The sequence below is a fragment of the Danio aesculapii genome, chromosome 25 (genome assembly GCF_903798145.1).
Source record: "Danio aesculapii chromosome 25, fDanAes4.1, whole genome shotgun sequence".
NCBI classification, from domain to species: Eukaryota; Metazoa; Chordata; class Actinopteri; order Cypriniformes; family Danionidae; genus Danio; species Danio aesculapii.
In genome coordinates this window covers 2454554-2467251 of record NC_079459.1, presented here as the reverse complement: position 1 = coordinate 2467251, position 12698 = coordinate 2454554, and the positions used below count along the sequence as shown (strand labels likewise).

Sequence of the window (12698 nt, the reverse complement as noted above, 5' to 3'; positions counted from 1 at the left end):
GTTTAACAAAGAATTAATTTGCTAAGTCGCTTCAGTAGGATGTAAAATGGGCGGAGCGTAGCCCATCGGTAATAATAATAATAATCTTTAAGTTAATATTTTCTAATATTGTTTTTTATTCGATTAATGTTCAATAAATAGTGCCGTTTTTCATTTAATGGTCTAGCTCATAGGTCTCGAACTCAAGTCCTGGAGGACCGCAGCTCTGCACAGTTTTGCTACAACCCTATCAAACACAGCTGATCCAAATAACCGAGGTGTTCAAAGGAGGAGGTGTTCAAAGGAGTCACGTTAGAGTTACTGCATGCGGCATTCTGTTGTATGGCGCTGCGAAAGGGGGCGGGATTAAACAAGATGATTAGGCATTTAAAAAAGCGAGCAATTGATCCATATTTTAAATTTCTGTCCAGAGAGGTCAAGTTTTGATCTTTGATTGGTCTCACTCAGTCAAGTGATGCGATTTGCAGGTCAGAGCAAAGACTGTAGAATACACAAGACGTGTCACTCGTATACTTTTAAATGGGGAAAAGTGTAACTGTCAATATGGCGAATGAAGCCCCGCCTTCTAATACAGGAGCCAATCAGCGATCGCTATATGAATAAAACCCGCCTTCTAGTACAGGAGCCAATCAGCAATCTTCATTGAATGACAATTCTCTGTGTGTTTTGTGTGATTCAAACATTTAGAAATGAAACTAAATAGACAGATGTTGTTAAATTTTAATGGTTATTCGTAATATGAAATGTAATCGTAAGCTTGGCAAGTAGTTTTGGAAAATTTGATGTTTTTCCATTGAAACATTCAAAGATGGCCGCCGAGTGACATGACTTGTCTTAAAGGGACTTTGGTTAGAGTTCACCAAGCTTGAACTTTGCAACGCAGTGAACTGCGAAACTTGACGCACCAACTTGCGTTTCCGGTCTGATGCATTCGCATGCATATGAATGGAAGTCTATGGGGAGAAAAGTGCAGTGTGACCGCGGCTTCACGAACACCTTCATTAGTTGGATCAGCTGTGTTTGATTAGTAGCAAAACTGTGGAGAGCTGCAGCCCTCCAGGACTTGAGTTCGAGACCTATGGTCTAGCTAAAAACTGCTCTAAAAGGTCTATATATAAAAATAAATAAATAAAAGCTGTCACTTCGCACTTTATGGTTTGCTCCTGCTGCGTATTTCCACACGTACAGGTGCCAGTACATCCTACCAGTTCTTGTTAAAGGACTAGTTTCAGCACAAAAGTCACCAGTGATGAACAAATAAACAAAAGTACTGAGATTTGAATGCCTTAAAGCCTCTGAAGGAAAACTACGTGATGTGGGAAAAGTCATTTAACCACGTGACTGTATTGAACGTCATCCGAGTGTCGTAGAGTCGATACATCAGGCTGTGCCCGTGACGAAACGACCCCGACCGACAAACATCGGCCTGCCCATCGGCCGCGGCTCTTTATTGGCGTCCGCGATGCTCAAACGCACAGGTTTATCCAGGAGGTTTTCTCGAGATGGAGCTGTGACGATGATATGAGGGACTGCGGGACTACTCAGACATACCGGCGGTGGTGATGAGGATGAAGATGACGATGATAAAGATTCACTGCTGATAGACTGCTTCTCTACTGTGAAAATAAAAGAGAACAATTATTATTAGTAGTATTACAACTAAACGATGAATACACCAATGAATACATCCAATATATAAAAAAATATGTAGTTTAAATTATCAGGATGAGATTTACAGGTTTTTTTTTTATTGCTTGATCCCCCTAGAAGGAGGTCAAAATAAGATGTATGGGGGGTCAGTTGTTTAATACTAAGAAATATTTCACTCTGATCTGTATTTTAAATAATATTGTTAAAAATTTAAATAATAGATCATGTAAATATACATTTGACCACCCCTATTATGGTTCAAACCATTGTTAATGCATAATTGTGCCAATCGGTCTATTCAAGGCTGAAAGTGGCAGATCTAGAGCATCGATGGACATCGTGTTAACAAGACTTTGTTTTCTCATAAAATAGCTGTTTGTATCTATATTTATCCTGAAATTAAAATCAAATTAGACGCATAATTTGTAGTTTAACCTACAGCAACATCTGAAATAGCTAATTGGAGAATACTGTAGGTCAGAATACACTAAATATCCCTCAAAATGCTGAAAACTTAAATATGTTTTATTAATAAACTAGGCGTAATTAAAAATGAGTATATAAATGACTGAAGCATGCATTACACAAACCAACCAAAACAGTTGACGCCCCTGATCATCAATGTATAATTTGCACACTGTGTATTATAGTAAATACTATAGTGTTTTTGAACTGTAAAGTACTGTTGTGGTTATTTTATAGTTGCAATGGTAAACACAACAACTATATATCCATCTATCTAGCTATCGTGGCTGCACGATTTTGGGAAAATTTGGCATTGTGATATTTTATTTTAATGCGATATATATATATATATATATATATATATATATATATATATATATATATATATATATATATATATATATATATATATAGACCATTTCAATATGGCAATATCATTGGTCCATGAACAGTTCCTGCTTGTCTTAAAACTTTTTCAGAACTGTAACAAGAGGCAAGAGACTGCAACGAGATGACTAATGTTAACACGGCTGTCATTATAAAACGTATCAACATGTGGAACTTTCTGGATTCTCAGAAGCTTTGGAAATCAAAGATCTAAAACAGAAAATACATTAGGAACACTGTTATTGTTTACATCCCTCACGATGGTCTGTTGCGATATGAATACAATTTCAGCAGGCGGCTTGAATAGCTCGACTTTGAATGAAATCATTCATTTGGGTTGACTGGGATATTTTTGTAGCAGAGTGAATCAAGGTTTGATGGACAAAAGCAAAGATAAAAGTGTAATAAGCAGTGCTTTATGGTTCTCTGGAGAGTCGAACCGTAGTCAGATATCCAGATACAGTAATTAAATAATCAAATGTGATTTGAAATAACACTAATATCTATCTATCTATCTATCTATCTATCTATCTATCTATCTATCTATCTATCTATCTATCTAACAATCTATCTATCTATCTATCTATCTATCTATCTATCTATCTATCTATCTATTTCTGCATATTTATCTACATTGTTGTAATGTTATATAAAATAAAATAATGTCATTCATTTTCAATTGCAGTCTAGCTAAAAAATTATAATAAAATAAACCAATTTTAGGATGTGATGTATGTCTACTGCTTATTACACACATATAATCTTTGAATTTAAATTGTCTATTACACTCACTTCTTGTTTATTTTTATTTACATGTATTTATGTTTGTCTATATTACGTCAAAACCCTGTGAGTTTCTTTGCTGACTTAAAAAATGACAGTAAATATATATTTTTGGCTATTTTAAGTGTGTTGAATAGTGAAATTGGCTGCAACATGAAGAAAATAAAAACATTTTGCATTCTAATACTTTATCATGATGTAAAATACAGTTTGTTTCCTCAGTGAACCGATTTAGAAGTCAGTGTTGCTGATGTTCAGCTTTTCTTTAATCACACTAAAGTACACTCTCTTTTAAACGGGATTACAGGGAACTTTACGTCAGAAGAAAAACATTAAAGATTAACCTAATTAATCCCACAATGCGCCGCGGACAATTGGTCAAGCGAAATTTCATTTTTGTCAAGCAGCAGCAATAAAATTAACCTGATTTGGCTCAATGACTGCCTGAATTGGGTAGATAAACAGGCATTGCAGTTACTGTACGACATTTAAAGATGAATTAAAGATAAATTAGATCAAATGAAGTGTATTTACCTCGAGGAACCTGCTTTCTCGGTGCAGAGCCCATTCGTCATCACGATGTGAGTTGAATCTCTGTGTGATGAATCTGTTTCTCCATGTAAAATATTGTGTTTATGAGCAGGTGATGGCCAAAGGACCCACAGCTTCAGTGTCCGGACACAATGTCAAAAAAAGCACTCAAACACGTCTCTAAAATCTCCGTGTAACCACGAGAGGTCTCGTGCTCTCTGAGAAACTTTTCTGGAAAGGTTCTAAAATATAAATACAGTGTATTTACGTATAAATACACCGAGTTTTAGCAGTCCGCAGCACTTGTTCAGACGACACCGCTTCTGTCAACAGTCTACAGCGCGAACTGACATCCCAGACCATTGTGTTTGAATCCCGAACGAAAGACTCTTGTGAGCCGATAGTGAATGATTCTCGAACGACTCGGTTCTTTTTTAACGGATCAAACACATACAGCTCATCCGTACGATTATAATTCATAAGAAAAATTGTTAAAATATACATAATTAATTTATGTTTCCTGTTAGCCAAGTTTTATTTTTATAAACAAAAGCTTGCCGTCTATTTGTACCCCTATTTGATTCATTTATAATCGACCTTAACAAATATTTGGAAACTGTTCACAATTATATGAATCCACAAGCAATAAACTGTTGTTTATGTTGTTAATTTATGTCTATTTAAGATGTAATTGTATTACATTATTGTTGTTTTTTTACTCTCGCATTATATTTGTTTCTTGGAGTATAATTGTACTATTCCTGTTTATTTATTTACATTTACAATTTGACTTTAACGATTGCCCTAACGACTCGGTTCTTTTTAATGATTCAAATAGCCTACAGCTTCGCCGGAAGTATTCTCGAATGAATGGTTCTAATGACTCGGTTCTTCTAAGTGAATCAAACGAGCAAACACTCACCTATGTTCATTAAAAAGCGACATCATTTGGATTGTACATTTTGTATGTTATTTGTGTATTTACAGAAATCAGATATAACATTTAAAATAATTGTTTTGATTAATTTTTGATCTGTTCATTTTCTTATATCCTCTTCTGTGACCAGCAGATGGCAGAAAAGATTCGACTTAAAAGTTGTATAGGAAGCTTCAATAATGCTTTTCATAGCTTTATTTTGGTAGAGAAATTGAAAAGCAGCTCTTCTATAGTGTTTGCAGATAATCAAATTTAATATTAATTATTGTTTTTATTATCAAGAAAAACTCTTTTTTTGGGGGGAACATTTTAGGGACATTAGCAAAACATTTTAAAATGAATTGTTATCTTGGGGTTTTAAACTGGACCACATGTCTCCACTTCATTTCAATATTAAATTATGACGCCAAAGTCTCCAGGTACAGCTTCTGTCATCTTGCTCTAATGAGGTCATTTCGAGCCAGAGATCTACCTTATTGTTGAAAACCATTGTGAAAATTATATGAAGTGGAAGTATAATTTAAAAAAACATGGGAAGAACATGCGAACTCCACACAGAAATGCCAACTGACCCATATCCTACCATAACAGACCAAATTATTCATGTTTCCAATAATTCAAGAGCATTACAAAGTCCAAAATTTATAATACAAAAATGTATACATAGTTTTTATTTATAAATGATTCAGTCCATATGTGTTGGCATTCAGGCTTAAATAAATAAATAAATAAATAAATAAATAAATAAATAAATAAAATTAAACGCCACAAACCTTCAGGGGCGCCAGATCTTGGATGATTAAATATTACCAAAAGTATCACAAAAATAGACAGATATTCAGCGCTTCATTTCAAAACCCCAAACAGAAGTAGATATATAAATGTAAATGCAAATATGACCTCACAAACGTGTTACAGTGGTTATTCCTGTAGTATGTTAATGACTGGAAAGCAGAGCTAAAGCTGTAACTGATGCAGCAACTGTCAAAAACTCAGTATTTTTGAGGACTGATCATTTATTTATTAATTTGTAGTGTCATTATGCCTCTGATGTACGCTGATCAGCTCCTCAGTGTCATAAGTGCTATTATATAAAATGTAGGACAAACTACTGTGGTCAGTGAATTCATTATTTGTTGGCATGACAACTGACAGAGACGACACACAGGGTTATGGAGGAGAGAGAGAGAGAGGGCTTGGCTGTTTTAATGTAGATTTTATAAAGAGGAGACTCCTACTTTAACCTGCTCATATCTGATGTAGAGTTGGGTTTTAAAGGGGATGTGTGAGTAGTTTTAGAGACTGATGCATTGGCTGAATAGTTTGTCTTTGGATATATATTTGTCACCCGCGGAATGCGTTTCCTGTCTGTGTTATAATCTCAAACTGTCCTATTTCTATTGTGCGTATTCCATTTAGTTGCTTAGCAACAATGCACTGCACTGAAAGTCTGAGGATCGGAGTCCCTGCTTCGTTTTAAAAAGGAAAGGCATATATAACAATATCAGGTTCATTTGACAAGGCAAATCACTTGAGACCGTTTTAGACACCAAAAAATATTTGGATAATAAGTGATGAAAATTAAAAACTTCAGTCGACTGGAAAAATGTTTCTATTACTTAGGTTAGGTTACTTTATTCATACCCAAAGGTATATTTGGTTTGCAGTCAAGAGTGTTCATCTCACAACAGTGGCACACAAAGGAACTCACACAGTAACAACAACAAATGAATATTAAGACATAAAACATAAACATAAAAACACTTATAAAGTATAAATGAATAATCACTTTAAGTGTCCCCCCAAAATAAATGTTTAAAACAATCTAAAATATACAAGTATACAAGACCAGAAGGAAGCTCTGAAACTCTTACATTTACTGCACTTCATTCATAATTTTCCTCTGGCATAGTCCCTTATTTATCAGGGGTCGCCACAGTGGAATGAACCATCAAGTATTCTAGCATATGTTTTCCAGAGCTGCCCTTCCAGCCGCAACCCAGTACTGGGAAACACCCATACACTCTCATTCACACTCATACACTACGGCCAGGTTTATTCAATACCCCTATAGCGCATGTGTTTGGACTGTGGGGGAAACCGGACCACCCGGAGGAAACCGACGCCAGCAAGGGGAGAACATGCAAACTCCACACAGAAATGCCAACTGACCCAGCCGGTGCACTCTATTCATACGCACAACAAAAATATACAAGAATTTTCCACTTTAGAATAATGTATATGTTGACAAAAAACATGCACAGATTCCCAATGGTGGCATAATTAACCACCCCCCCCCTCCCCCCAGCCTATATTTATATGTACTTCACATATTGCTAATATTTGCTGATAAAACAAACCAAAAGAGCAGGTATGAATGTACACTGTTGGCAATGTTGCAAGGTTTATCCACTGTAAGGGAAACAATATATTCATTCATTCATTTTCCTTCGACTTAGTCTCTATTTCAGAGGTCGCCACAGCGGAATGAACTGCCAACGATTCCAGCATATGTTTTACACAGCGGATGCCCTTCCAGCTGCAACTCAGTATTGGAACTCACCCATACACACACCCACACTACAGACAATTTAGCTTATTCAATTCCCCTATAGTGCATGTGTTTGGACTGTGGGGGAAACCGGAGAACCCGGAGGAAACCCACACCAACACGGGGAGAACATGCAAACTTTAGCTGGCACTCGAACCAGTAATAATAATAATAATTGACTAGATATTTTTCAAGACACTTCTATACAGCTTAAAGTGACATTTAAAGGCTTAGTCAGGTTAGGGTAATTAGGCAAGTTATTGTATAACGATGGTTTGTTCTGTCGACTATCGATAAAAATATAGCCTAAGGGGGCTAATAATTTTGAGCTTAAAATGTTAAAAAAAAATTAAAAACTAGCCTAAATAAACCAAATAAGACTTTCTCCAGAAGAAAATATATTATTAGACATACTGTGAAAATTTCCTTGCTCTGTTAAACATCATTTGGGAAATATATATATAAAAAAATAATAATTAAAAGGGGGGCTAATAATTCTGACTTCAACTGTATATTAGGGGTAGGGGTGGGCGATATGACCTAAAATTAATATCACGGTATTTTTCATCTTTTGAACGGTGACGGTATAATATCATGGTATTACTTTCAATAGCAAAATAATATACATTTCAAGGAAGAACGGACAAAAGAAAGTCTCACTTCTATCACTCTTTAAAAGTTTCGGTTTGGGTCATTGTAAATGCTCAGTCTCGTTATGAGCTGATCTTCATTTCTCTGTGTTGGTGGAATAAAGCAGGCGAGTCAGCCACACCAATTTATAAGCAGACAGAGCAGGATTCTCATGATGACCACCGGCGCAATACCGCTCTTTGTTATGAGCTGTAGTTTCAGTGTAAACTTAGTAAAGGTGAGTTTCTTTGGCGATGATGTGTACAGTGTTAGATTTTATATTTAGCGGACATTTGCGCTGAACACGCGGTGAATGCAACGCATCGAGATTCGGGCACCTTCTCCGAAAACACTCGATTGATCTCAGCTGGAGGATCAACATTTACCTCATGTCATGATCGCTGTCATCTGCGCCATTATTATTATTATAACTTTAGGTGAGGTTTGCAAACCTGTGCACTTTTCACTCTTCAGCCGTTTGCATTTCCTGCAGTAACAAAAGCTCCCTGTTATCTGACAGCGGGAAGCGTTGAGTGACTGACAGCTAATATGAACCAATACAGCAGCAGGGTAGAGCGATTCAGCAAGTTTTTAGAGAAAATCAAATCAGATTGCACTACAACCATTATATTCAGACACACAAATGCTCCCAAATATATTATGAGGGCGCATAGATTACATTTCGGGCGCTCATGCGACCAAAATGGTTGCAATTTCGAGCCCTGTAGTATAAGGACAGGTATTCAGACCACAACTGAACGTTTGAAGAAAATTGAATGCCTTATTATTTAGAATTAGCTATTATTGATGTAAATGCAGCCGTTCAAGGCGCATAATTGATTTATTACGGTATTGACGGTATTAGAAAATCCATGTCGTGGTGCAATGTCACACCGGTGATGACTATGACACCGGTGTACCGCCCACCCCTAATTAGGGGTCACCACAATGGAATGAACCACCAATTAATTTGACATAGGTTTCATATAGTTGATGCCCTTCCAGGAACTTCAGTTCAAAGAACAAAAATCTGTTTAATTTTCCACTTTTTTTAATTGTAGTTTCTGTTAATCTGTTAATTTTGAAACACTTGATCTATTAATTGTTTTTTGGTGTTAGCATTTCCTGTAAAGCAGTTCACAATGTCCTCCTTTTTCTGTTATTTTCCCCATGCGCTCCCACACTGCAACAGAAGATCAGAATCCTGAAGCGTTATATATTCCCACAAGACTACATGTTTATGTGTGTCCTCAGCCCCTGTCCACCCACACACACCACACACACATAATACAGAAAATGCTTTGTTTACAAGCCCTCATCACTAACATGCTGAACTCTACAAGTGTCTAACATATGGAAGATTATATAAAGTATTACATGACCCTATCAGGGTGGCACGGTGGCTCAGAGGTTATCACGATCGCCTCATAACAAGAAGGTTGCTGGTTCAAGCCCCGGCTCGGCCAGTTGGCGTTTCTGTGTGGAGTCTGCATGTTCTCCCCGTGTTGGTGTGTGCTTCCTCAGGGTGCTCCGGTTTCCCCCACAGTCCAAATAAGCTAAATTGGCCGTAGTGAATGTGTGTGAATGTGAGAGTGTATAGTTGTGCAATGCTGGAAGGGCATCCGCTGTGTTAAAAAAATATGCCAGATGAGTTGGCGGTTCATTCCACTGTGGAGACCCCTGATAAATAAAGGGAGTAAGCTGAAGGAAATTGAATGAATGAAGTGGATAGGGTTAGTAAAGGATGACATAACTTGAATTATTCCTTTAATTCTTTATCCTTGGTTACTTTTATTTCATAAATAACCCTTAAATTATATAACTGACCCAGGCAACTGATTTTGACTGCGGATTCGCTTGCTTTTAAAAGATTAAATAGTTAAATATACATCAATGTTTCATGTCAGTTTAAAAATTTATTTGACAAGTGGCTAAATGGCTCCGCTTAGCGTAGGTGTCTTAATCACCCTGTCGGGGATATTTTTTTGTGGTTATGACTGGCACGCTGCATGTTATCGGTTACATAATTTGTTAGTGAGAAAGAAAGAGAGAGAGAGAGATAGATTGAGAGGGAGGGAGAGAACGAGCAAAAACAGGAGCAAGTGAATATTTCTCTCCTCACTCTGTGCGTTTCTGCTGCCGTTAACATGAACATGGAGTCGTCTTATCAGCAGGTAAAGAATCGGTTCCTCTATGTTGAGTGTGTTACTGTAAGCTCCTGCTGAATGTAGACTAAATGTATGAATACTGGCATTTATTCAGTCTGCAAGTGTTGTTTTGGTCTGACTGTAGTGCTGGTAGATGATTTATTTACTTTAGAGAAGAGCAAATGTGCAATTAGCAGCTATATAAACTAATTTAAATATCGTATTTGATGTTTGTACTAAGGTTTAGTATACATGTACTACCATACACAAGGAAAGTAAACAATAATACATGGCTTTAATAAGAGATGTTATGATATTTTACTGGCAAAATGCAGATTGTGGTTTTGTTTGATTGGTTGATTCTCATTTCTGTACTTTATTGATAATCAAATGGATCTTTTATGCTTAAACGGACTGGATTTTAGAAGATTTGGAGTGTCTTTTATATTGTGCATGTTATATTATTACAGTATTTTTATACAGATACTGGTTACTAGTAATGTTTGGACAGTACTAAGTGGCGAATTGCAAGATTGGGATCATTATGTATATACAAAACGTAAAAACCGCATATACAATACATAAAAATGTATATACAATACATAAAAATGTATATACAAAAGATAAAACGAATATACCAAACGTATATACAAAACATAAAAATGTAAATATAAAAGATAAAACGAATATACCAAACTTATATACAAAACATAAAAACATATATACAAAACAAAAATGTATATACAAAACATATAAAAATGTATATACAAAACATATAAAAATGTATATACAAAATGTATAAAAATGTATATACAAAACATATAAAAATGTATATACAAAACATATAAAAATGTATATACAAAAGATAAAAACGAGAATACCAAACGTATATACAAAACATAAAAACATATATACAAAACAAAAATGTATATACAAAACATAAAAATGTATATACAAAATGTACAAATATGTATATACAAAACGTGTAAAAATGTATATACAAAACATAATAAAATGTATATACAAAACGTATAAAAATGTATATACAAAACATATAAAAATGTATATACAAAACGTGTATAAATGTATATACAAAACGTGTATAAATGTATATACAAAACATATATAAATGTATTTACAAAACGTGTATAAATGTATATACAAAACATATATAAATGTATTTACAAAACGTGTATAAATGTATTTACAAAACGTGTATAAATGTATATACAAAACGTGTATAAATGTATATACAAAACATATATAAATGTATTTACAAAACGTGTATAAATGTATATACAAAACGTGTATAAATGTATATACAAAACATAAAAATGTATATACAAAACGTGTATAAATGTATATACAAAACATATAAATGTATATACAAAACGTGTATAAATGTATATACAAAACATATAAATGTATATACAAAACGTGTATAAATGTATATACAAAACGTATAAAAATGTATATACAAAACGTGTATAAAAGAATATACAAAACGTGTATAAAAGAATATACAAAACGTGTATAAATGTATATACAAAACGTGTATAAATGTATATACAAAACGTGTATAAATGTATATACAAAACGTGTATAAATGTATATGCAAAACATAAAAGCATATATACAAAACATATAAAAATGTATATAAAAAACGTGTAAAAATGTATATCCAAAACATGTAAAAACGTATATAACAAACATAAAAACTTATGTACAAAGCATAGAAACGTCTATACAAAACATTAAAACGTATATACAAAATGTACACAAATGTATATACAAAACGTATACAAATATTTTTACAAAACAAAAATGTATATGCAAAATGTACAAAATGAAAAATACTTAATTGCTAATCAGATGGATCTTTTATGCTTAAATGGACTTAAATTTAGAAGATTTGGAGTGTCATTTATATTGTGCATGTTATATTATTACAGTATTTTTTAAACAAATGCTGGTTAATAGTAATGTTTGGACTGCACTAAGTGATGAATTGCAAGATTGGAGTCATTACAAACAGACTGGTAGAAGGTAAATCCCATTATTTGACCACCTATAAAAGCCCTCATATCAGATGCAATGAAATCTTGAGCACTTCCATCATTCATGCGCTCTCTTGTAGCTGAGCCCATTCTCCAGTGAACATGCGGAGGGTATCACAAATGTTCATTAGGGGCTTTGAAAGCGATGATGAATTTATTCCCTTTTTCATTAATTAATGTGTTTTCTTTGATCCTCCTCCACATTCACTGCCTCATTTCACCCCTTCACTCCATTTTTTAAAAAGTGTTCTCTCTTTCGCCCACACAGCACATTGTTGTACCTGCCAATTCGCAGCACCCACACACACTCTCGCCCACTAACACCCATCCACACTAATGCAGTGTTGCCCTGAGCCCACACACATACAATTAACACCACAGTAATGCAAAAGAGCAAAGATGCCTTGAGAACCGATGAGCTTTTCTTGAACTCTCACTCAAGCATGCATATATTTAAGTATTGACAAGCGAGTGCTTATGTAGTGTTTGCCAGTGGCCTAGCCATACAGCTGTACTGACATCATTGTAGGAAGGTTGCACATTAGGAGCTTCATAAATCT

At 34.8% G+C, this 12698-nt stretch overlaps 1 protein-coding gene across 1 annotated transcript in view; it reads left to right on the top strand.

The window, feature by feature from the left end:
• The first annotated feature begins 10015 nt into the window (after positions 1-10015).
• The window catches only part of ccdc136b (coiled-coil domain containing 136b), a 35699-nt gene continuing 33016 nt past the window's right edge, over positions 10016-12698 (top strand). The window contains exon 1 of the mRNA XM_056452000.1: positions 10016-10108. The gene's annotated coding sequence lies outside the window, so the exon portion shown is untranslated. The remainder of the gene's footprint in view (positions 10109-12698) is intronic.